The sequence below is a fragment of the Adiantum capillus-veneris genome, chromosome 27, assembly GCF_014529385.1.
Source record: "Adiantum capillus-veneris isolate H3 chromosome 27, ASM1452938v2, whole genome shotgun sequence".
Taxonomy (NCBI): Eukaryota; Viridiplantae; Streptophyta; class Polypodiopsida; order Polypodiales; family Pteridaceae; genus Adiantum; species Adiantum capillus-veneris.
In genome coordinates this window covers 21,749,898-21,775,343 of record NC_140957.1, presented here as the reverse complement: position 1 = coordinate 21,775,343, position 25,446 = coordinate 21,749,898, and the positions used below count along the sequence as shown (strand labels likewise).

Sequence of the window (25,446 nt, the reverse complement as noted above, 5' to 3'; positions counted from 1 at the left end):
TGATAAAAATTTGTTCACCCCCATCCAGTAGACCTTTCCTAACCAATCTTCCTTTGATGTAACAATCTAGCACAGGTGTAGTATCCTCATTCATCTCAACTTATGCAATTGTTACAACAGACACACTCTCTTTTACCTTTCTCCTAGTACTAACTGCCCTTGTTAAATCCCTCCTAGCTTATGGACATAATGCATGAAATTGAGGCCATGAGATATCAAGACCCTTACCTCTCATGTCTTCCAACAAGTTGTATGGAGCCATACCATGTCCAAGAGGGAAGCCTTCGAGGTTGATACGACATCGAGTCCTCTTGGTTTCCTTGGTCTCCTTTGCCTTCTTTTCTCGTCCATGATCACTTTGTGAAGTGATTCCGTCTTTCTCCTTACCTTTTCCACGGGCACGCTTTATGCCAGTTGCTTCCATGTACACATCATTAGAATTTGTCAGCTCTACCACATGCACATTTGGGTCTGGCAAAGGCAGAACTCCTTCCACTCCTTGTCTTGCTCCATTTGGCCTTTGTAGAAGCCGTGGTTGTTGACTAGTTCACCTGCATTCATCTCACTGGGCAATTCAAGCTAGGTCTCCCTGGCTCCCCACGGGGCCAAGGACAATTATACATCCCATGTCCAGACTCTCCGCAATTCCAACATTGCAAGACTCTCCTAGGTCCTGGATGTTGATCTTTAGACTTCTTTGCTTGTCCCTTTGGACCTACAGCTTGTGCAAGGTGAATTGGCAAGTTGCTTAAAGATTCATTTAACTTCTCAATCACTTGTGTCGTTACCTCAGGAAGCGCCCTAGATGTCGATTCTTGTGACTTAACTTTGGGTCTAAGACCTTCTATTGAAAGCTGTCCCCTTAGGCACTTGAGTTTCCTATACTTCTTGGAAGCTCTAATTTCAATTGCATCATAGGTGGTAGGTGCATCCGCCTCCACCTTTACCTTAAGATCAGGAAAGAGTCCAACTATGAACCTCTCCTTCTTTAGAAATTTTGCACCATCACCAGGGTTAGCAACATTTTGTATCCATAGGGCCCAAAGATGTAGAAACACTTGCTTGTACAAGTAGTAGTCATCTAAATCTTTTTGGTTATGAGAAACAATGTCTTGCCTTAGTTTTTGAGTGTTTTGAGATTCAAAGAAGTATCTCTTGAAACGGTTCAAAACTTCTGTGTAATCCCCTTTAACTTCCTCAGGTAAAGACTCAAACCAAGTGCTATCATCTTTCCTAAGGACCACCTCAAACATTTCTACATGTTCTTGATCAATTACTATCCTCTTGATACAGCAAGACATCTTAAAAATTGCTAGAAATAATTCTACATCCTCTCTAGGCTCTCCAAAGAAAAAAGGATATCCAGACATTTGGCATTGGATTTCCATTGAATTGATTTCAAAGTGATGGACGTTTTTTTTCTCTTAAAAAGATTTTCACAACAATGTTTTCTAAATTACAATCTGTTCTACAGCAAAATAAAAATATGCACATCAAATGATCTATGATAATCAACAAGAGGAAAGATGATAGGGTTTGGTGATGCAAGAATTTCTCCTACTCTTTGGGCACAATTGAAAATGGATCTTTCTACTAATTGCAACGTTTATTCTAATGTGTGGAGTGAAATGAAAGGGGAAAACCTCTATTCCTAGGACATTACCCTTGGTCTATGCATGACCTAATGCTTAAAATAAAACAAAAATATAGACGTCCTAACTAAGGTCGTACCCAATCAGAGGCAAAATAAAAGGATTTACTGAAGTGTTTATCTTGGGCAACCTAAGAGGGCCCAAAATTCTACAAATTGAAATTGTAATTTTATGCTTACAATGATATGCACCTTTTGCCTTTCAATGGGAACAAACTGGTCATACAAATTCTCGTGATTCATGCACGCTACTTGATTATTCTAAAGGATGAGTATTCACAATAACATACGCCAACCCTCCTTAGTGGGGATACCAAAATGAGTATGTCCGTGGCGGGCAACAAGAGAGGAGATCTCTAAACACCCCTCAAGGCTCCCATGCTACTCAATTGGGGTTGAGGCAACCACAAGTACAACAAAACAAGAAACCCACATCCAAACCCAGATAAGATAGGGGCACCACCTAGTTACGGTATGAGAACTAGGACCCAAGAGAGATTTTGTCACAACCAAGAAGATGAGCCACAAAACATACACGAGCAACCTCACACCAAAACACACACAAAATGGACCAAAGAGAGCTAGAGCAAAGGGAAAAGAGAGAGGAATGGATCTTGCGTAATACCTAATTTGTGACTTGAAAATGGAGATGGTTTGTTATGATGCTATTGCAGAGCTTGTACAAAACTAACTCAATGCTTAGTGAATGTTAAACATTGCCAACACACACACACACACTATCTTAGGGTGTGGGAGACCTCTCACCACAATACCCTCTTACAATGGGCACAAAATCGGCAATGAAAACACACTATAACACTTTATTCAAAATACACAAGTCACTGTGAATTCACTGAACCGTATTGCACAAGTTGAAGGACAAAGATTTGAACGTCAAATCACGCCTTTGATGCACCGAACCTCAATTTATTGATGATGGAGGAACATATACAATAGTGTTTTTGAGATTTTGAACTCACACTCTCTCACTTGCAATGTGTAGCTTGAAAGCTTCTCTCACACCAAAAGTGAAGTTCACAAAGTGGTTGCTACGCCTAAGTCTCTCCTCATGCATAGAGTGTTGGGGTGCTATGTGAGATATTATAGGTTGTTTTACAAGAAGCAGAGGGGTCTATTATATGTTGGAGACTCCTCGTTAAGATTATTAGGAATCCTAATTCACAAGGTAACAAATCAGGATTATAATTTCTTCTAAATAGCAAAACATTGCGGGCCTTCTTTGTTTACTTCAACCATGGATGTGGGCTCAAAAGAGAGAGTTATTGATTGTACATAAGGTGAAATTTGAGTTTTAAGGAATAAGAGAGAGAGAGAGAGAGAGAGAGAGAGAGAGAGAGAGAGAGAGAGAGAGCGAGTTACTATGCACATGTCTTGAGGTGAGGTGTCTTTTATGGTTAGGTCAATGGTTGTTTTGTGTTAGCATGTTAGTGGTTAGTGTTAGTAATCACTAGAAAGTTACTGATAGATTTACAATGGGTAGAATGAAGTGGATGGTTGAAGTAAGATGGTTGAATGAAGTGAGGAAATCCTTATGATGGTGAAGTTTGAAGAAGTTTTGGACTTATTTTTGTAGGTTCTTAAAATGACTATCGATCCTCTTCTTCTTCTTCTCTTCTTTATGCCATGGCCGCCAAGTTTGATTATCCCGATGAAAATGATAATTTGGTTGATGAGATCTCTCAATTTGTATAGGTTAAGCATGGTTTACATGCAAAATTTTATGTATATAGAGAAGATGTAAGATGGAATTGTACTTTGGAAGTAATAGAGAGAGGCATAGAGATGGTGTATGTACATGTAGAGCTCATATGAGAGCTATGGAAGTAAGAGGAGAGATTAATGCTGAAGAAGGTGAGAGAAACCATGGAAGGTGCAGATTTGAGTGAGGGGTTGAGATAAATGAATTTATGTGTGTGTATGTCTGTGTGTGTGTCTGTGTGTGTGTAGAAGTATGGAAAGAGGTGAGAGAAGATTATGGGCTACTTGTGAGAAAAGTGGGCAGATTGGGGTCCAATCAAAAAATCATACTTCACCGGTGGTAGCTCCAAAAATTATGAAACTTTTTGAGGTAATTATTCAGATTTTGGTTCCATTTTGTCTTGAAACCACCACTTCAAATTTGGAGTGGAGATGGATATAAAAAATCTATCCAAATGCCTATTTTTGTTCACAAAAAAGTCTTTTGTGGCCCCCCTTTTGTTGAATTTGCATATGGTTCCAAAAGTGAGCCCCTCCTTGCATGAGAGCATGACCTAATTGATTCTAAGGGGTTTGAAAATATGCATGGTTGTGTATTATGCATAAATATAGTATATGGATATGATGAAAAAAATAGGTTAGTATATAAATAATTCGTGGAATCTAGAATAGTGTCACCTATATATAAATATAAAATGGAAAAAAGAGATATATAAAAAATAAGGAATCAAATGAGAGGACCCTTATTTGTTCTTATTGAAGTATATTACTTTATAAGAGATATAAGAAATACATGTAGAAAATAGAAATTTAGTGAAAGGGAATTAGTTTGACAGTAATGGGGGGATCCTGCATGTTCTCTATGCCAATGTTTGTTACTTGAATGACATTAATCTACAGTGGTGGTCCATGCTTTTATCACTGTTGAAGAATCCGTTGTTTTGCTATTCGTTCCTTGGCCTCTGCTTGTGCTTCTCCAACAATCTGTTGTTTCTCTTGTTTCCATTCTTTTCCTTGTGGATTTTTAGAAGCAAATTTTTTAGTTAATATCCACTAATCTAGTTGGGCATTTCTTCACCATCCAGTGTAGCAAGCTTGACGGCCCCACTTGGTGACAAGTCTTTGATCAGAAAGGTTCTTATCCCTCACCTTTTAATTTTCTTAGCATGTTGCTTTAAGGTGTAAATCAGGACATAGTCACCTGTTGTGAATTCCTTTGATCGTACATGCTTATCAAAAAAATATTTTTGCCTTTTTTTTTGGGCATAGATGGAAGTACTACTTTCAAGTGAAGCTCATCTAGCTTTTCAAGGTCATCTATTCATGAAGACATTTCATGGCCTGTCAACTCAAGTTGTTTGGCTAATCTTAGTGCTGGGATTAGGAATTCTATAGGCAATATAGCATTAAGGTCGAACAACATGTTATACAGTGTTGTTTCTATTGAGGTTTTATAATCAATCCTATAGGCCCATATTGTTGAATGTAACTTCTGATCCAAATCTATTATTGACTCTGAGACTATTTTGTTTAAGATCGCACATAAAGTCTTATTTGTAGCTTCTGCCTGCCCATTAGCCTGTGGGTAGTGTGGAGGAGACTTATTATAAACTATCATGAATTCTTCAAGAATATTTTCTATCGTCTCATTTATGAAATGTGTGCCCCGATCACTGAAAATTTCTATGGGTAGACCATGTATAACAAAGACATTCTTATACATAAATTGTGCAGTAGTCTTGGCATCAGCTTTTTGTGTAGCTTTAGCTTTGACCCATTTAGTGAGATAATCCGTGGCCACAATGATATATTGGGCAGGTGTCTTGTAAGCAGGGGGTGAACTTGGTCCCACGAAGTCTATTCCCCACTTAGAAAAATCTCAAGCTCCCATCATTGGCTATAAGGGAATCTCAGCCTGTTTTATTGGCACTTTGGTGCATTGACGAGAGTCTCATCATCTTGTAAATTCATTTGTGTTCATATATAGTGTTGGCCATCATATTCTAAAGGTGAGGAAAATTTTGGTTGTCTTTTCCCCTGAGAAATGGCCTCCAATTAATCCTTAATGTGCTTGTTCCAGGATTAAAATGTACATGCTCTCCATGACGCTCAACATACGCTGGTTATCCTTTTCTCTTTTATAAAGTTGACTTTCAATCAAAGTGAAATCACGAGCTTCTATTCCTATCGCTTTTTGTTGTGCTCTGGTGGTATTTTCAGGAAATGTTTGCATCTCCAAGAAGTCAACAATATATTGACTCCATTCTCTCATAATTGTTATTTGAAACAGCGTTGCATGCTCTATTGGTGGACTTGATCTGAATTCGGCACATCTAGTTACCTAATCATGAACATCAACACGCGTAGTCGACCTATACACTCCCAATTGTCGCAAGCGTTGGAAAGTTTTTGTGGATGAGCAATGAAATGTCAAATATTGATTTTGTGCTTCTAGCAAATAGGCTTAAATTCCTTTGGTTCTATGTACACTCATAGGATACAGTCGGATCCTAGATTATATAAACGTCCGCCAATCAAGTGAAATTTCTTAGCTTACCACATTGTTCGTTGTTTAGGATCTTGGTCAGTTTTGTCAAATTCTCCATCATGTGATAGTAGACTTACGATCTCTTGGGACCACTTAGGTACCATTTCTATATTGAAGAGATATGCATCTGGTAAAATCATCATCCACTTCCTCTGGAGTCTCTCCATTTGGCAATCAAGAAAGGTGATCTGATCAAAGATATGCCTTCCTCTTTTTAACCACTACAATAAAGTCAACTCAAGCAATATGATGAACCATCTTACGATTTGCCCTGTATTGCATGGTTTGTTGACATGGTACAAGAGGGCTTGATGGTCCGTGAAAAAATGTAAACTTATTTGCAAGGAGATAATGCCAAAATTTCTTAACAACATAAATCATTCCAAGCCCCTCTCTGTTGGGGGTGATGTAGTTCTTTTTAGCATTGTTGATTTGTTGACTGGAATAGTAGACTAGGAAGTTCATAGTTCCATCTCCTGGTTAAGCCAAAATACATCCTATAGCAAATGCAAAGACATCAATATGAACGTGAAAGATTTTTTCCCAATCAGGTGATTTTAGCACTAGAGCGGATACGTGGGCATCTTTTAATTTCTCAAATGACTCCTCATACTTATACGTCTATTCAAAGATCACTATAAGTCTTTATAGAGGCTGGGGACGATTTCATACATGTGTATGAGCCTCTTATAATAACCACAATGTCCAATAAAACATTGTACCTGGTTTGCATTGATTGTTTTAGGATATTTCAATAATCCCTTCTATCTTGTCCAAATTCATGGATATGCCATTTTTTGAGACAATATGTCCCAAGATTTGTCGTTGTCTGACCATAAAAATGCACCTTTTTGAATAAGTACAACTTCTATACGTCCTACATTTCTTTAATACTTTTTTGAGGTGTTTTGTATGTTCTTCTCTTAGGAGAGAGTGTACACATAGGTCATCCATATAGATTTCCAAGAAGATCCTCAAGTATTCTTTGAAAGCATGTGCCATCAATGTCTGAAATGTTGCAGGTGCATTCGTCAACCCAACTAGCATAACTTGATATGCAAACATGCCCCATTCTATGGCAAATACCATTTTATATTGGTCCTCAAGTGAAATTGCAAGTTTGTTGTAGCCAGAGAATCCATCCAAGAAGGAATATGCATGCTTGCCTGCCACTCGTTAAAGAGCGTGATCTATGATTGGTAAGGCATAATTATCCCTTACAGTGGTTGCATTCACTTTTTTGAGATTGCCACACCCTCAGAGTTTACCATTCTTCTTGGTACAACAACGATTGGAGATACCCAATTTGTGTGCTCTATCTCATAGAGAAATTATGCTTCCTTTAGCTTATTGATTTCTTCCTTGATACACTTAGCAAAGGTGTCATTGTACGTGTATGGCCTTTGTCTGCTAGGCTTTGCATCAGATTTTAAAGGGATAGTATGCTGACATATTGCAACTGTCGGGAGCGCACAAAGCCTTGCAAAATACTCGAAATAGCACATAGCAAGCCATAAATCAACAAATCTGTATACCTGGCACATCCACGAACTCGTAATCGAAACTATATGCAAACAACGAGAGACGTAGAGTGGAAGAGAGGGAAAGAGCACGCGCATGCGCACCTCCTAGAGCGGAGTGCTACGTCGGCACGGTGAGAGAGAAGAGGGGAGAGGGGAGAAGAAGTACAGAGACACTGGGTGCAATCTCCCCCCGTGCAAGAGTGACCATTTTCCTCTTGCACGTATTTGTTATATAGATTTCTTGAATGGTCAAATTGGTTACAAACTGGCCGGCCGGTCATAAATGGCCAAAGCTCATAAAAGAGAACTTGAATAATAAAATGTACATGATATACATATCCATTCGCATAGGCCAAGCTAGGTCTAGTCTTTTCTACATGTCAGTTGTAATAAATAATAAAATATCAATTCTATAACATACCTCTCCGTTGGAAAGCAATTGTCCTCAGTTGCGAAGATAAAAATCTGCAAACAATACTTGTCAAAAACAATGATTATAAATCTGTATCAAATAGTAAAACAAAATCCATAAAATTAGACAACATTGCTTATGCCTGCCGTCATCCACATACTACCTATTCTAGTGTCCCATACCACTAGAATAAGTAGTATATGTCATACCCTGATGAATCAGGATATCATTGGTCACACTCATCATCAATCTCATAATGTCAAATCTCATCACATAAACACTGCCATAATAATCACCAGATACCAAATCCCAATTAAATTCCAATTCCATAGTATAAATCCAAATCCAAATCACTTTCATTATATACCCATGTAACAAAATCATACCAGTTGCAGTGATGGCCAGCCACTGCAGCATGATTTTGTGATTGGTGTTGCCCAAATCGACAAATCTACACCAATAAGACGTGCTGCCTAAATCGGAAAATCTGCATTCAACATTGTTTAAGAAATCATGAATATGCAATTTGTGGTTGTGCTGCCTAAATCGGCGGATCTGCACCAAGAGGAGTGTCTACACAGTGCCTAAATCGGCGAATCTATGTGTCTGTGACCAATGGACTTGGCTAGGCATAAAAATATAACATTTTTCACATGTATGAGACTAATTTGGAGCATTATTGAGGAGGAGGGTACTTACAAACTGTTGTTCACTATCCAGAGCACCTTAACCCACATGAGTAGCTGTATAGCTAGGGGTGGTTCAAGGAAATGGCTAGGAGTCAAATTGTCGAATGCTAAACAAGTGCTTTAAAAGTGAAGGTTAGTAGCAAAAGCATCATTTGGTTAATGTCAATCAAGATTAAAAATTGGATTATATAGCAAAATTTATAGACTAAACCAAAATACAAATGTTAAGCCACTTTCAATGCAATTATGATCAATATAAATTTCACAACTTTGTAGTGCGCATAAAGTTTAGATCCTACAACATTGTATAAGAGCAAGTTGTGAAGGAAGCATGCAAAAATTATTGACAAGAGCAGTATCAATTTTACAAAGCTTGCAAAAAAAGAGTCTTTAGTAACGCGTTATATACTTGTTCAAAATAATCACAATTATGTGCCATGCTCAATATACATTAATAGTGTTTTATTTGGAAGATTTGTTGAAGACTTCTATGTCACTAATGAATACATACAACTTACAAATTTACATGTCTATATTGTCGGTCCAGTCTTTTCCAGTCTGATTAATGTCAGATAGTACCTCCTATGTCCACAAGTCTTTGTTCTTTCTATACAAATACGAACTTGACCTAGTTTATGCTTCTCAGACAAGAAGCAGTTAAATTTTTCATGAGTATTGAAAACAATTCTATCTTGGCACGCTATTCATATAGTATGCCTTAATTCATTGAGCAAAAATCTACTAGTGGTTCGCGGATTTGTTATAGCTCTTCAAGTCGGCTCAGAAGCGCGCAAGGCGTAGGGAGACCATGAATGAACAAGAAGAGCTTCGTAGTTTTCTAGGATTACAGGATGGGCGATCGTGCCTTTTCAAAGCTCACACATTTCCAGACCATTATGGCAGCCTTGTTGGGGTACCTCGGCACTCATAGCATATACAAGCTTGGTACCCACACCAGCAGTTACCGATGCTTCCACGTCCACGGTCTAGAAAAACACGTGCTATCCAAGGCAAATGCCTTGGCTACTTCACATCCAAAAAGTCCACATGAAACAGCTCACTCGAGAGCCAATGGGAAAACCCTTTGGTGAGGCTCAAGATGCTTGTTCCAAAACTGAAGAGGCTTTGCAAGCATTCAAGGATATAGTAAATAAACTAAAGCTAGCTTCTGGCAAGGATGCAGACCCAAGAACCTTGCAAACACTTGAGACTTTGCTCGCTCATCTGCTACTCTTGAAGAATAATAGAGAATAGGTGAAACATGTGCCACACTTGCAGAGTGGCGCAATGAGTCAGCAAAGCCTTTGTTATATGTACAAAAAGGATTTGAAATACTCAGACGCATCAAATTAAGATACAATCGCAAAGTTTATAGGATGCCGTTGCCTGTATGAAATAGCAGCATCCAAGAAAGGCGAGTTTGAGAAGTCTTTGAAGCAAGTAGAACACCTCGAAATGATTTTTACGGCACTTAGAGAAGACTGCCCGTAGTTAAAGTTTGCAAGCCAAGCTGTTTTGATTAGATGTAGTTCAAATGTCTCTTGTACGACAGGCTGAAGAAGCACTCCCTTATTTTGTCAAGTATGTCAAGTTGAAGGAAAGACTAGTCGCTCGAGATGATCAAAGCCTTGCACATTCAAGCAACTAAAGCTTTCCAAGAAGGAGGTCAGAATGCTAAAGAAGTTCTATAATATTTTGAGGAGCTATAATGTTGTGTAAGAGGGCCTTAGCAGTTTTCTATCAGTTTTTATGGAGATGAAGCAGCACTGAAAGCAGCAGATACCAAAGGTGAAATTGACATTGCTTTTCTAAGATGGGAAGATCTCTCGCAAACGGCGATCTATTTGAAAAATTATACCCTAAAAAAAAAAAGTGTCCAGCTTGAGTGTGTGTGTGTGTGTAGCCGCTGGTGTGGCTGCCAGCTAAAGAGAGAAAAGTGTGTGTTAGCATGCGCACACACACACACACACACACACACACACACACACACACACACACACACACACACACAGAGTTCAACTAAGTTGGTGTGTGTCAAGCATGCAGCTGTACTGAAGGTAGTGGGTCACAATGGCGGTTGGCAGCCAGAGAGAGAGGTAAAGAGTTCTTGGCGGCTGAGGAGAGAGAGATGGAACGATTGCAGAAGCTTCCGGCCTTTGGCAAAAAGGCTTCCCAACCTCAAAAGGCTGCACCTAACTTGGCAGTAGGTAGAAAGGAGAGGAGAGGCGAGCACAGCATGAAGATAGCTGTGATGATGGGTTTGATGAGTGGCGGAAGAGGGAAAGAAAAAAAAACCCGGTGACAGCCGCTCTTAACTGTGATAACGCATGTGAGCCATTGAGGAGGCCGCCATGCAAAAAAAAAAAAGACACAGTGCAGCTGCACAAGCTTGTGGTCGTCGTTAGTGTCGCACCATGAGTGCTAGTTGGTGAGTCCAAAAAGGAAGGGTGCATGCGAGTAGCTACGCATGCGAAAGGGAGAGTGGACACTGCCGTGCAGGAGTGGAGTTGGTGTGGGTAGTACCTATGCATGGAGTACCCCTATAGATTGCGAATGTTGTCGGATGGCAGACACCGGTGACGTTGCCGGTGTTGTGTTGGTGGTCTTTGTAGGTCTGCTATTAAAGGGAACCCGCAAGGGTATTATGTGGAGCCAGGGGTAGGAGGAGGAGGAAGTTTGGGGACAAACTGTAGACAACAGCGCTGATGGGAGTATGGATTATATATTGTTGGGCAATTGTAATGGTGTCTAACAGAGGTGGGCCATTCATTTTTTATTTTATTTTTTCTTTTAGGGAGACCGGCAAGGCTGCCATGGCTGTCGTCAGCTCGCTATGCTATTTTAGAGACAACTTATGCTGGTCATAGTGAAAGAAAAAAATTAAAATGAAATAGATTGTTTTATCTTACTTTAAGCACCTCTACTTGCCTTGGGCAATATCTGCCAAGGGCAGGAGAGCAACAACATGCAGTTGCTTTGCTACCTCTGCCTCCCTCACACGACGCTCTCTCCAACCCTCCTCGTCTTGCTTGCCATTTGGTGACTCCCCCACCTCCCTTTTTTTCCGAGTCATTCACAATTATTGGAATCTCTTAAGATTCTTAGTAAAGTAATGAGTCCAAAGTCATGCCAACCTACTCGGTTTCATCAAATTATACTAACACATCTCAATTCAGTTCTTTCTTCAATAAGCCTTCTTCTACTTTCCATGCTAATCTAACTTACTAAACTCTAATCAAACTGCTATTGTTGTTAATATTTTGTCTCTCTTTCACCGTTATAGAGCTCTCTTATTGTTTTCTACTCTATAAAAATGTAAACATATAATTTCGCTTAGATTTATCTACAGAGATAGATAATATCAAGCAAGAAAGGAAAAAAAATAAAGCAAGTCCGCATACAGAAGAAAGAAGACTTAGCTTGGCTATGTTTCTTGTTTATAATCGAGCTCTCCATAGTTGTGATTGTATTTCTAGTAATGTAGCCAAAGCTCTGATACCACTGCTACAGTCGAGAGCGCGGAAAGCCCTGCAGAATACTCGAAATAGCACATAGCAAGCCATAAATCAACAAATCTGTATACCTGGCACATCCACGAACTCGTAATCGAAGGTATACGCGAACAACGAGAGACGTAGAGCGGAAGAGAGGGAAAGAGCACGTGCACGCGCACCTCCTAGAGCGAAGTGCTATGCCGGCACGGCGAGAGAGAAGAGGGGAGAGGGGAGAAGAAGTACACAGACACTGGGTGCAATCTCCCCCCGTACCATTTCCCTCTTGCACGTATTTGTTATATAGATTTCTTGAATGGTCAAATTGGTTACAAACTGGCCGGCCGGTCATAAATGGCCAAAGCTCATAAAAGAGAACTTGAATAATAAAATGTACATGATATACATATCCATTCGCATAGGCCAAGCTAGGTCTAGTCTTTTCTACCTGTCAGCTGTAATAAATAATAAAATATCAATTCTATAACACATATTGTAGGATCCACTCCTTTTAAATTTTTATAAGACCATGCAAACACACATTTATATTCTCGAAGAAGGTTTACAAGCTCCTCTGCATCTTCTTAACTCAAATTGGTTGTTATATAGACGGGTTGCAGTTCTTCCTAGGTCTATCTTCCTTACATCCTCCGGTCCGTTATATGACTCCTTGTCCCACATTCTCGTATGGGCTATGTCAATACTATCTTCCGGTCTTGAATAGTGAACTTCATGTAATGGGAAGGTACACTCACATTGTTTTTGCTTTTGTCTTTTTCATCTTGTTCTTTTTTTGTTTCAGTTGTCCATACTTCCCACACAGTTTTCTTGATCTCTTGGTACTTCTTCTTATGCTCAACTTTTTTCCACTTCGATTCTCCTATTTTGTTCGGTCCTTTTTAAAAAAAAAATTATAAACTAGGTTCCGGGCTCAACTTATGAGCTTGTTTTCTCACATCCCTAGCACTATCTTTTTTCCTAGAGTCTCGATCTTGAGAGAATTGGCCTGATTTTTTTTAAATGCAGTCTTCAGCCTTTACCAGAGATAAAACTTCCGTTTTTGTTGCTCATTTTTGGTATTGGGTTATCTCTTGCTTTGTGTGCTGCCTTCTTTTTCCTTTAGTGTGCTTGATGTCTAGGTTTTTGATTTGGAGAATCATAAAATCTTACGTCCGATATCATTTCCTCTTGCTAGTTAGGGTTGTGAGAGCATTCATTATTTGCATCATGATCTTGTTCAAGATGCTCTGGAGAATCGTAGAACAACTCCCCATCCACCTCCTCCTTGTGTTAAGTTTTTCTTGGTTGTCCTAAGATTGGTTTATCCTTATCATTGTCTATAAAATCAACCATGAGTATAGAGCCACATCATAACCGTCCTGGTCACAAAAATAGTCGTTAGTTCCTTTGTAACATCACACACTCCAATGTTGCTAGAATATGTATTGATTCTAAAGGTTCTAAGGACTCTTTTGGAGAAGTTTCCAAAATGTATTCCGTATTCTCAATAACTCTTTCAAGAATACATTCTTCTCGTTTTAGGCTTCCACAATTGGATGCCCCACAAATCTATAACTCCTTTCGTTTACCTAGCCAGGCTGGAAGTTCTGACCCTACTAACATAGCAGAATCAAATTCCTCTATCAAGGTTCAATACACATCTTTGTAGCTATGGTGTAACATTTAATGGCCTAATAACTTATGTGTAGCGGAAATTAGCATGAACATAGTGGGAATTTCATTAGAATAGATTCCTAATGAGAATTACAAGAGTGCTTGGGTGGAGAGAGCAACAAAAAGCATAACACCTAGTTAGATAGCATCAACAATACTTTCAAAAGAGAGAAATTAAGCTATTGACAATAGTTGAGGACCGGATTTGCATGGAGCCGGTCCCCCCTCCAAAAGGCTTTGTATTATGGTTTCTCCCATCAAGAGAGACATTGTACAATACAATTCTTTGTGTTCCTTCAAGACTAGATAGTGCAATGAAGATGGAAGCTTCATGCACTAAGCAAAACACTTAATCAAACACAACTTGAATTATCCCCGTTCTCAGACCCAAGACCTCACACACCTTCGAAGATGGTGAGAGCTAGCAGGGTATGAGAGTAGATTGAGAGGAAGAAGGAGTATCTTACGAGAAAGATGTACATCTCCTCACATAATCACTCATATTAGCATAGCTTAGCTTAGTAATTAGCTTGGTAGAGAAGATGAGAATGCATTGAAGCTTGGCTCTTGGTTGGATTTGCATCCACATGCCAAGAGAGTGTTGATGTAGGCTTCTATCTCACAAGCTTGGAGTAGGTGATGAGCTCTCCATTAAAGCTTGGGAGGAGATAGAGTATTCTTTCTTCACACATGGTTAAGTGTGAGTGTGTGTGTGTGTCAATACCAAGCAAAAATCAGCCCCCCCCCCCTCTCTCTTGGGCGAGCCCTTCCTGCTAAATTGGTCTGGCTTTTGCCTCATTGGACCTCCCCAAGTCAAGCCAATGGGTGTTAAGCAGCATAAGTGATAGCCTTCTAACATGTGTCCCCCTTTCCCCTTTTGTGAGAGCTTTAGGTAATTAAATAATTAAACTAAACTCTCATTGGACCCCTTTGCCTCCTGGCCAATAGGAATCAGGCAAGCCATTGGGCTCCTGAATGCTCATTGGACCCCTTGGGAGACTGCCCAATGGTCTTCTAGGAGACTTAATTCTCATTGGTTTCTTTTATTAAATGTTTTTAAATTAATTAAACTAGATTTAATCTAGCTTAATTCTCATTGGTCCACTTCAAGGGTCTTCCAATAGGAATTGGGCACACCTTGTGGGCATCTGGCCTAGGGAGCTGACATGTGTCCCTAATTCCCTTTGGGTAAAGGGAGCCTGTGTGTGTGTGTGTGTGTGTGTGGCTTTCTCTCTCATCCCCTACTAAATGGGCTCGCCCCCTCCTTTGTAGGCTTTGAAGAAGACTTTTGTACACACACTAAGCATCCAATTTTCCCTAGGGTTGACCTTTTGGACACAACCTTTGAATTTTGGAACCTTAGCATTTTGGAAGTCTTAATGGGCTGAACCTTAGGGTCTTTTTAGCCCATTGTTGCACATGGCTCTTTTGCAGATGGCCCCCCCTTTGGATCCCTATTTTTCCTCCTTTGGATCCCTAGTGTGGCCGGTCTGCTAGCTTAACCAATATTCTAGCTTTTTCTCCCCTAGCCTTCCCCACATTAAATGATCAGTTTAATATGAGAAAGTCATTTAGGAGAATTATATATTGATTATTATGACATTACCTCTCTCTTGAAATCATAGTCGTCCTCGACTATGGTGTAGAGAAGATAAAGCATGTTCATGAGTCCTTTTCTTAGCGGGTAGAGGATCCCTATGTTACCCTACGACATCATTCCATAATGGATGACTAGTCCATTTGGCGCTTGAGAGCCTGAGGCTGCCGCAAGCATGTCTGCACATCAGTCCTATCAGTCTTCCATAGTAGAGTGACAAGCTCTACTTGGTGTTTGGGAGACGTCGTCTCCACAAAATTGATCTAAGCATGCATACTACTTCATTTTTGTGCACAAATAAAGAAAAAGAGATTCTTATAAGACAAAAATTTTGTTCATTTTTAACATTTTGTACATTTGCTTACTCTTGGGAAGCATTGTAAGCATTGACAAGGTTTAGGTTATCCTTTAATTGTATGCCTTGCATCCATCTAGCATCTTCAAAATGATAATTTTTAAATTTAATAAGATATCGTCGGATAGTCTTACCGCCTCTTAATACCTTGTCTTCATGTCGAAGAATGGACTCGGGCTGCAGCACCTCCTCTTGGTCCTCGATCTCCGGTGGGTCTTCAATAGTTGGTTCTTGAGGTGGCTCTCCTTTGTAAGGCTTTAATAGGCTCACATGAAAAGCATTGTGTATGAGCCAATGATTGGGAAACTTCAGTTGATAGGCCATGTCATTGATTGGCCTAAGAATCTGGAAGGGACCATAGTACCTTTTTTCTAGTTTAGCATAGTACTTTTGGTGGCCCGTAGGATTCTTGCCCGTCGTGTGCCTTAATCAAGCCTTGGGAAACTTTAACAAGACCCAATCGTTTTCTTTATAGGCTTGGGCTCTTCTGTGCTTGTCAGCAGCTGCCTTTTGCCTTTGCTGTGAGATAGAGATAGCATCTTCAATCTTTTGAAAAGATTCTTGTAGGTCTCGGCTATACTCGGCTATACTCCTTGTCCCTAAATTCTCAAAGAGACCCTTCCAGAAATTACTGGTCATTCTAGGATCTCTATCCGACACTATGGACATTGGCAAGCCATGGTATTTGAAAATTTGTGAAATGAAGAGGGTTACCATTTGATGGGCTTTGATAGTCTTTTTGACAGGTATAAAATGAGCTTGTTTACTGAACCTGTCTATTATCGTCCATATTCCCATATTCCCATGGATAGACTTAGGCAATCCAAAGATAAAATCCATGGATATGCTCTCCCATGGTGAATTAGGGATTGGCAAGGGTTGAAGCAATCCAGGTTGCTTCCCTCTATCAAATTTTGTCTTTTGACATACACACATTTGGAAACATACTCTTGTATGTTCACTTTCATGGTAGGCAATAGAAATATGTTTCAACTCCATTTAAGGTAGACTGAATCCCTCTATGCCCCGCATACGGGGGAGCATGAGATTCATACATTACTTTCTCACGCAGGGAGTTAGTAACGCATAGTCTATTGCCATAGAGAAGATAACCATCTTGTAAAGTAAATGGTTCTTCTTTCTTCCCTAATGTAAGGGCTGAAATCACATCTCTAAAATCGGGATCAATAGCATACTCATCTATCATTGAAGATAGATCATTGTGAGTTGCTATGGAAACCGCATTCACTCTCGGCCGTCTTGAGAGTGCATCGGCTACTTGATTATGCTTGCCAGCAATGTGAGCAATATGAAAATGAAATTGCGAAAGGAAATTTGCCCACCTCATTTGTTTGTCAGAGAGCTTGGTCTGCGTCATGAAGTACTTAAGACTTTGGTGATCCGTTCGCAGAATGAAAGGAGTCCCCAATAAATAGTGCTTCCATGAGTCTAAGGCATGTAGAACTACAAGGAGTTCCTTTTCGTATATGCCTAGAGCTTGCTCAACAGGGTCGAGCCTTCGGCTCTCATAGCCTATGGCGTGCCCTTCTTGGAGCAAAACAGCTCCAAGGCAATCACCACAAGCATCACATTGGACCTCAAATGGTTTTGAGAGATCCGGTAGTGTAAGCACAGGTTGAGAGATAAGCTTTTTTTTAAGCTTTTCAAAAGCATTGTTGGGCCTTAGCAGACCATGTATACCTAACGCTTTTCTTTGTTAGGTCATGTAATGGTCCCGCAATTTGTGAGAACTTTTCTATGAAGCGTCTATAGTATGCACACATACCTATAAAGCTTCTTAGTTCATGAAGATTCCTTGGTTTAGGCCATCCTTTTATTACCTCTAACTTGGATGGATCCATTTGGATGCCATCTTGAGAGATAATGTGACCTAAATACTGAATCTCTTGCAAGAAAAATTCACTTTTCTTTCGATTAACATAAAGTTTATTCTCTCTTAAAACTTGAAATATTACCTGGAGGTGTTGCTTGTGTTCCTCCAATGAATTAGAGTAGATGATAATATCATCAAAGAACACTCCAGTGAAGGTTCGATGAGGCCTGAACAACTTCTCCATCAAGCGGTTGAATGTGGCTGGTGCATTGGTCAAGCCAAAAGGCATGACAATGTATTCGTAAAGACCAAATGTAGTGCGAAACGCAGTCTTTACAATGTCTTGATCAACTATCCTTATTTGATGATAGCCACTCTTTAGGTCAACCCTACTGAAGTAGGTCGATCCTTGTAGCTTATCAAATAGGTCTTCTACCCGTGGAACGGGAAACCTATTCTTGATAGTGATCCTATTTAGTGCTCTATAGACGACACACATACAATATGTACCGTCTTTCTTTTGCACTAATAGCACAGGTGAGCAAAATGGAGATGAGCTAGGCCTAACCATGCCCTTCTCAACTAACTCATGCACTTGCCGCATAATCTCCTCTTGTTGAGCTTGAGAAACTCTATAAGGAGGTTTATTAGGCGGTGAACTTCCTGGAAGAAGTTCAATTGCATGGTCATCATTACCTCGTTTAGGAGGTAGCTCACAAGGGATGTCGTCAATAAAAACATCTTGAAACCCCTTGAGAAAATTGGATAACTCTTAATTCCTTTTGGTTGCTTTTATTTTCGTTTGTTAAAGCATTAGGTTCATTTTGAGAATCTTTAACAAAAATCATGTACACGGAAATAGAGCTCTTTATTGACTTGTTGAAAGCTGGTGTATGTACAATGGGGATGGTGTTACCCATTTCCTTAGCATCTATATACATGTCTTTTTCCCTGAACTTAAAGGAGATTCTCCTTTCAGGAAATTTAACATCGGCAGCCAGGCAGTCAAACCATGGTGCCCCTAGGATTACATCCTCATGCTTGAGAGGAGAGATAAAGAAGTCCTCTTTGTCCACATAGCCTTGGACATGAAGCCTCAATTTCCCAATTAAGGGAGTGACTGAAGCTTCTTGCCCCTTGAAGGCACTGTCTACGGGTAGGACATCTCCCATCTCGTAGGATTGTATGCCTAGCTTGGTGGCTAACTCCATAGATATAAAATTGTGAGTAGAACCAGGGTCAAAGAGAATAAAAGCATCATGTTCTCTTACCTTTCCCCAAGCATGGCATAGAGGAGATCCTTTGTGGTGAGTTTAGTGAGTCTCCTCCTCTTGGATTTCAACCAAGGAAGCTCTAGGAGGATCTTGGCGGTTGTTCTTTTGGGGACAAGCGCGGTACGCATGCCCTTGTTTGCCGCACTTGAAACACCAGTTATCCTTTCGATAACGCTCAAGCTCTTCAGGAGAGAGTTTATTCTTACCTTTGTAAACTCCCTTTTCTTTAGCTTTGTTGGAGTTGCCCTTAGGAGACTTTTGGACATTGTCCTTCCCCTTAGGCTCATTGGAACCCTTGTTTTCCGGGGGCTTATTATTTCTTTTTGCCCCCGTTTGGAAATTTATTCGAGAGGCGACCATAGTGTAGTGTATTACCGCCGATATGGTACGTGGCCTTTGGGAGTTGACATACTCCGCCATTTCTTCGGTTAATCCCGCACAAAATTGTTGCTTTTGCTCTCCAAAATCCAACCTTTTGAAGACAGTGGCTTTGAGTTGTAGGTCCCAAAGTTGTCTACATATTTGTGGATGGATTCATTGGGAGAGAGCTTTAAGCTTCGCCATTCGGTGAGTACTTTGTCTTTGGCATCGGTGGCCAAAAATTGCTTCATAATGGAAGCTCTTAAAGCCTTCCATGTTCGTGGAGCTTCACCATTGGCTCGTAGGCTAGACCACCATTGTCTGGCGGACTTTTGAAAGTGCATAGCTACATGGCGTAGCTTAGAGGACTCCGTGAAGCCCTCATCTCCAAACGCCGCATCGAATTGCTGGATAAAGGCCAAGACCTTGTCCGTAGCACCAAAGGTACCATCATAGGTAAGGAAAGAGATGCTCTTCCCTCCCTCTTTGAATTTCTTCAACTTGGACGACCTCTTCCATGCGGCATAGGATTTCCTATGGCCTCTTCTTTTTGATGGTTCAAAGGTTGCACCATCACTTTCTTCAGAGGGTGAAGAATTTGAAGAAGGTGGAGAAGAGGGTGACCTCTTTCTCGCCTTTTTCTTGTCTTGATCTTTGTCATCTTCACCATAGTTTTCATAAGAGGAAGAAGATGAAGAAGATGAAGAAGAGGGTGTCCTCTTTCTTGCCTTTTTCTTCTCTTGCTTTTTATCATCCCTCTTTGAATTGTGGTGGGGAGAAGAATATGATGGTCTTCTCCGCTTTGGTGGTGATGGAGAGCGTTAAGCCCGCCGTCTTCGTGGAGCCATCTCCCCCGAGGTGGCGGGAGATTTGCTTCTTTCTCGTTCCTTCAGTGGAGGCTCTTGAGTTCTCCTTTGGGAAGGAGATACATCATCAAGAAGTAAATTCTTGAGCCCTTCATAAGGATTCTCTTCTTCTTCCCGAATCGGAGAGATACCTCTTTTGGTAGTCTCACAAGGAGGCTTTCTAGGTGTTCTCTCGTCATGGTGATTATCTTGGAGAATCCCGTGAGCACGGAGCTGCCGTTGCACTTCACTTTGGAGAGATGGATTGCCCATGGCTTGTTGAAGCCTAGAAACAAGATAGTTAACAAGCATTGAAGCATCATTAGTAGCTTGCTCATGAGCAAAATCAAAGTTATCAACATTAATTTCACTCTCTTTACTATTGTCAGCCATTCTAACAACTTTTAGGTGTAAACTTTTTAGGTGTACTTTGGCACTTCAAGCCCTAGTTGCTACTCCTCTTTACCCCTTTAGAAAAAGCACTCAAGCTACTGTACCCGCGGTTCGAATACCATTAATTGCAAGGAATAGAAGAGAGGGTCTTTCGACACCAAAACAGCACCGGCTCCTGTCAACCTTCTAATAGCTCAATAGTGGTTAAGCCGTAGGCAAGCCCCGTAGGACTCCACTATTAAGACCATAGCTCTCGACGGTGATGCCCCGTTAACTGCACGAAGGCAGGCGCACTGCAAGGCTGAAAAATCCCTATTCCACTTACTCACAGGCAATTAATAATACCAACCATTTGTAGCTAACTTGAGGACCTCCCTTCTTGAGCAAGAAAAGAGAAACCTTGAGCTCTGATACCAATGTAACATTTAATGGCCTAATAACTTATGTGTCGCGGAAATTAGCATGAACATAGTGGGCATTTCATTAGAATAGATTCCTAATGAGAATTACAAGAGTGCTTGGGTGGAGAGAGCAACAAAAAGCATAACACCTAGTTAGATAGCATCAACAATACTTTCAAAAGAGAGAAATTAAGCTATTGAAAACAGTTGAGGACCGGATTTGCATGGAGCCGATCCCCCCTCCAAAAGGCTTTGTATTATGGTTTCTCCCATCAAGAGAGACATTGTACAATACAATTCTTTGTGTTCCTTCAAGACTAGATAGTGCAATGAAGATGGAAGCTTCATGCACTAAGCAAAACACTTAATCAAACACAACTTGAATTATCCCCGTTCTCAGACCCAAGACCTCACACACCTTCGAAGATGGTGAGAGCTAGCAGGGTATGAGAGTAGATTGAGAGGAAGAAGGAGTATCTTACGAGAAAGATGTACATCTCCTCACATAATCACTCATATTAGCATAGCTTAGCTTAGTAATTAGCTTGGTAGAGAAGATGAGCATGCATTGAAGCTTGGATCTTAGTTGGATTTGCATCCACATGCCAAGAGAGTGTTGATGTAGGCTTCTATCTCACAAGCTTGGAGTAGGTGATGAGCTCTCCATTAAAGCTTGGGAGGAGATAGAGTATTCTTCCTTCACACATGGTCAAGTGTGAGTGTGTGTGTGTCAATTCCAAGAAAAAATCAGCCCCCCCTCTCTCTTGGGCGAGCCCTTCTTGCTAAATTGGTCTGGCTTTTGCCTCATTGGACCTCCCCAAGTCAAGCCAATGGGTGTTAAGCAGCATAAGTGATAGCCTTCTGACATGTGTCCCCCTTTCCCCTTTTGTGAGAGCTTTAGGTAATTAAATAATTAAACTAAACTGTCATTGGACCCCTTTGCTTCTTGGCCAATAGGAATCAGGCAAGCCATTGGGCTCTTGAATGCTCATTGGACCCCTTGGGAGACTGCCCAATAGTCTTCTAGGAGACTTAATTCTCATTGGTTTCTTTTATTAAATGTTTTTAAATTAATTAAACTAGATTTACTCTAGCTTAATTCTCATTGGTCCACTTCAAGGGTCTTCCAATAGGAATTGGGCACACCTTGTGGGCATCTGGCCTAGGGAGCTGACATGTGTCCCTAATTCCCTTTGTGTAAAGGGAGCATGTGTGTGTGTGTGTGGATTTCTCTCTCATCCCCTACTAAATGGGCTCGCCCCCTCCTTTGTAGTCTTTGAAGAAGACTTTTGTACACACACTAAGCATCCAATTTTCCCTAGGGTTGACCTTTTGGACACAACCTTTGAATTTTGGAACCTTAGCATTTTGGAAGTCTTAATGGGCTGAACCTTAGGGTCTTTTTAGCCCATTGTTGCACATGGCTCTTTTGCAGATGGCCCCCCCTTTGGATCCCTATTTTCCCTCCTTTGGATCCCTACTATGGCCGGTCTGCTAGCTTAACCAATATTCTAGCTTTTTCTCCCCTGGCCTTCCCCACATTAAATGATCAGTTTAATATGAGAAAATCATTTAGGAGAATTAGATATTGATTATTATGACAATGGTCTTTAAGTTTTATTCTCGTGGAGATTTCCATGTGTACGGTATATATGATTACAGCCCCAATCTTGGACCTTCTTTACTTGTCACATGAATGGTCATCCAAGTATTATGTCCTAGTTTTTTTTCTTGCCAAAATCCAGTATTGCAGAGGTATGCTCGTACTCATTCCGCAAGAGATAGCAACTACCTTTTCCAAGAGCCCTATGGGTCTCTCCATATAACCATCATCAAGTTGCAACTTCATCCTGGTGGTTCTTAGAGCTTGTTCTCCCCATTTCTTCCATACATCCTTGGTTGCGATGGCTACATTAGGTCCATTGTCAAGAATCTCCATGGTGGTGATAGATTCCAGTTCAACTAGGAGCATGGTATTGCCATCTTCCCCTTCACAATGTTCTCCTACCTTGTTTAAGGATTTTGGTTTCATGTTTAGTTGAGGTTTCTCTAATTCTTTAATTCCTTCCTCCATTTGTGAATTCGGATCCTTTACCCCATACTTCTCTAGACATTTTCCCTAATGAAGTCCACGTATGTGATCTTATTTTGAGAATCTTGGCAAGAGTAATGGTACAAGTCAATAGAGTAGACAAGATGGTTATTAACCCCTGGGAGTCCACCCCCTTCCTTGGAGAGAGTTTCTGTGATGGTACAACTTTCACATCTGACTTTGATTCATACTCTCCCATATAGGAGGGAAAAGTTGAGAGATATAGGTTGGCTATCCCAAGATCTCACAGATCTTTTGTCTCCCCAATACGAGTGCATCTCTAGATTTGCTTGAGGTCCTGCCTCAAATTCTTCAATAGGATGAAGAAAGACATCTCCTCCCATACTGCTTTTGTTAACCCTTTGTATTAATTCATTAGCCTCATTGGATTCTCTTATCTGCCTCCAAAGATCATTCAAGCCTTTGTCCCCTTTATACATTTCTGGTATGATATGTTAAAAACATTTAGACTTCTGATCTGTTGTGTTCATCCTTATCCCACGGTTCTACATTTACTTGATGAGCTAAGATCCTCTAGGTTTAATGAGACAAGTTGTACGAATGATCTCTTTTAAACTGAGACCTCTGTGTGATAGACACCAAAGCTATGTATACACAAAGCACACAAGAGACACAAGAGACAGAAGATATCCAAGTTTTGATAAAATTGCATTATCTCCGAGCAAGAAGTATATTGAAGATGCAGTGATTACAACTTAAAATCTGAAGGGCGTGCTATTATAGATTTCTTCATAGCTTTCTGGGTTGATTGTGTACACATGTCGTCTCCTTGGGATGTGCTCCATGGGTATTTTGATACATCGTACCAAATGTGAAAGTACGTGGACGATGGATTGCTTGTGGTCTAGCTTGAAGGTGTGTCCATCCAATTTCTTGTAATATAGACCTTGCACAACATATGAGCCTCTATCAATTCCATTGCCTCACTCATCGAGGTGCCCCTTGTCCACCTTCTCCTTTGCTGTAACACACTTGACCAAGTAGAAATCCACATCCTCGATGTTGGTCGAAGCATCTTGACTTATATCAAATGTGTTGCCAACACTTAGAGCACTAATCAACACATCATGATGACCTTCATATGTGAAGTCATCTTAGCCGGCTGCTTCATCTATCGACTCAGAATCTGACATAGCCTCATCACGTAAAGGCAATAGAGTATGATAATCCCAAGGCTGCACATGAGCTTTATTGACACAATGATTCCATCTTCCATGCATGCATGCATCACAAAAGGATGCCAAGGCTCTTGTTCCAAGGGAAGTTGGATCCCTAGGGTTGTGACCATGAAAAGCATGTAGAGAGAAAGTTTTTGCCACAATGGCACAATTTAACCTCCCAGAACACACGAGCACATTCCCTTTCTTTTGAAGGATAGTGTAAAGGTGCTCCCTGTGATAGGTTGGCTTTGCAATAAGCAACCACATCAGTTGCACACACCAAAGTAGCTCCATTAGGTTTTAGTTGTTCATGGGTCAAGGTTCTTTTCAAAACTGCTCCTGCACCATCATTCTCTCCCTTTCCGTGCCGTGATCCAAAGAAGAACCAGCTCATCCCCATCTCTGTGAATCCACCATATCTTGCAACGAAGTAAAAAGGCTTGGCTCCCTTGAACTGCAAGGCCGCACCATCAGACCACACCCAATGTTGCTTAGGAGTGACACCCTCTTGTTGTAACCAGACATGGTGTAGCATGAAGCAGTTCTACATGAACAACATGTCATGCACCTTGTCATCTGATATGATCAACTGGATGGTTGTGACTACCTCCCCTGCCCTGTGGTAGTATGTTATGAGTACAAAAATGGTAACTTCACTAGATTGCCAATGCATTGACTGAATCTCATTTTGTTCCTTGAAGGCATACTTATCTACAAAAGCAACAACTGACACGACGACATTGTCCAAAAACCGAAGAAGGCAATTCTTGAATTTTTTTCCTTGCCATCAAGCCACATAGTTATGAGTGATAAAGAGATCCAACTTGGTCTTCAAGAGTGGAAGAAACTCCCAGCATTGCATTTCTTTGTGCAAAATATCTTTTCTTTTGTTACTATTTCCTTGCTTGTCTTGATCTTGCACATATGCATATACTTTCACATTAATACTATTACCTGGCTTTGTCGTCTCCAAGTAGCATAATAATTCCAATCTATTCACTCCACATGTCAACAAACACTCCCCCATCAGGCATTCCCTTCTATGGAAAACTGCATCGGCGGGCTTTGGATAGAGAAAAGACTCCCACATATATGTGTCACCTTTGAATGTGTGATGTGAATCCAAGCAACCCTTGCTAATGTTCTCATCTAGGGAACATATATGGCAAAATATAGTTACAATCTTCTCTATGCAGCCCAAAAGCACGGGAGTGCATGTGGTTCAGTGTGCCTTCAAAAAGGACATTTGCACATGGTATTCACAACAACATGTGTAGCTATCCTTCAGCATCTCAAACATTCTCATGCCAATCTTGCAATCTGGATGTTTTTCCTTGAATCTACAAAAGAGCTCAACCTCCAACATCCAAATGATGGTCAGTATTCAGATTGATAACTAGGATATCC

General features: G+C 40.6%; 1 pseudogene; it reads left to right on the top strand.

The window, feature by feature from the left end:
• Positions 1-3,489: 3,489 nt before the first annotated feature.
• On the top strand, positions 3,490-10,233 carry LOC147421619 (uncharacterized; annotated as a pseudogene).
• The last annotated feature ends 15,213 nt before the right edge of the window (positions 10,234-25,446 follow it).